Genomic DNA, 1,621 nt, shown 5'->3' on the forward strand with positions numbered 1-1,621 from the left:
GCTCGCTTCAACAGAGGGGGCTTCAACAGGTCTGTAGCTATTGAGGCGGGCATTATTCGCCTCAAAATGTGACTTGTTGAGGCGGGCTTAGCTAATGCCCCCCTCAACAGACCCATTAAGTAGCATAATAATGGGGACCTGTTGAGGCGTACAATAACTATTGCCCCCCTCAATAGTTTGCTGGAAATTGCATTTTTGTATAATTTTCGTTTTCTTTCCTATTGTTTGGGTCTTGATAAGTGCGCACATAATATTAAAGTTTTGGAGATAAAAACCTTCATATACTAAACATGTGTCATTATTATTAATCAAATAAGGAATACAAGAATTATAGATCTGAGTTTCTATACTACTCGTATTACATTATAAGTACAAAGTAGGAGTATCTTACAAAGTTGAATAAATGAAATTACGCAAATTAAAATAAACAAATTAACAACGTATGTTTTAATTCTTCTAACTAATGAATCTCTCATCCATGACACACCTGCAAAAAAAAAAAAAAGAAAAAAAGAAAGCAAGACATCATCTTATGAGCAAATAACAGTAAAACAAAATTGAAGATCCTTCAATAAGAAATATAGACACAATAATAAGAAAAAAAATCATAAAACAATTGGCATGAAAAAAACGATTATAAACCAGAAAGAAATAAGAAAAAAAAGATTATAAACCAGAAAGAAATATATTATTTCATTTTTCCAAAAATTACCTAAAAAATGAACAAAAGCAAAACAACAATTTAGATAAAAATTAAACTCCAGATCTGAAAGTTAATTTTTAAAAATATTCAGATTCTAAACATTATTAACTAAAATGACCTTTTGTTAGATGAAAAAAAGACAATAAAATGAAACTTACTTATTTAGATCTACAAATGTCAGACGACGAGGTTTTTCGCCACCTAGATCCTAACGCCGGTGTCTTTCATTACGAATACAGTCACCACTCATGTCAGAGATGAACCTTATTGACTGAAGATCAAAATAAATCAATAAGCAGAACACCCACTTTTCCCCAAAAAATCGAATTAATTGAACAAGCAACATATTGTCGACATTAGCGAAGAAGTCAAAGCATCCTCAAATCATGAACACGTTAAGAAAAAAAAGGGCAAAAACAAAATTCAATCAAAAATTAATGTGAAAAGGAGATTGGTACCTTGCTAGTATCAAGATCTGATAATAGAGATCACAATTCGAAGCTTCAATTTCTCCATATTTTGTGAACCGCAAATACGGAAGGGGATAAGACAACGGGGGATGGAGGAAGTACGACCCATGGCTGATTTTCTTCAAGAAATAATGGAATCCCAAGAAAATAAAGGAGATTAAGATAAGAACAGATCTTGGAAATAAGGAGATAATGCTAAAAATGGCTAAGGGAATAAAGGGTAAAGAGAAATTTAGGATATAAAGAAACCCTAATTGTGACTACGGTACGTTGTATTTCTGGGCTCTAGAATTTATTAAGGCGGGCTAAACCCAAAATCACTTCAACATAGTCTCTTGAAGCGAACAGTACAATGCCCCCTTCAACAGCTAATGCCTATTGAGGCGGGCATTTAAAAGCCCCCTTCAACAGCTTCTGCCTATTGAGGCGGGCAATAAAAGCCCCCTTC

At 33.6% G+C, this 1,621-nt stretch overlaps 1 long non-coding RNA gene across 1 annotated transcript; it reads right to left on the reverse strand.

Annotated features, from left to right (window-relative positions):
* Positions 1–240: 240 nt before the first annotated feature.
* On the reverse strand, positions 241–1,402 carry LOC130466870 (uncharacterized). Its single transcript, XR_008927010.1, has 3 exons — positions 1,162–1,402; positions 862–974; positions 241–487 (listed from the first exon to the last, which is right to left on the reverse strand). It is a non-coding gene; the product is annotated as an uncharacterized lncRNA (long non-coding RNA).
* Between the last annotated feature and the right edge of the window lie 219 nt (positions 1,403–1,621).

This window comes from Spinacia oleracea, chromosome 2, assembly GCF_020520425.1.
Source record: "Spinacia oleracea cultivar Varoflay chromosome 2, BTI_SOV_V1, whole genome shotgun sequence".
Classification (NCBI taxonomy): domain Eukaryota; kingdom Viridiplantae; phylum Streptophyta; class Magnoliopsida; order Caryophyllales; family Amaranthaceae; genus Spinacia; species Spinacia oleracea.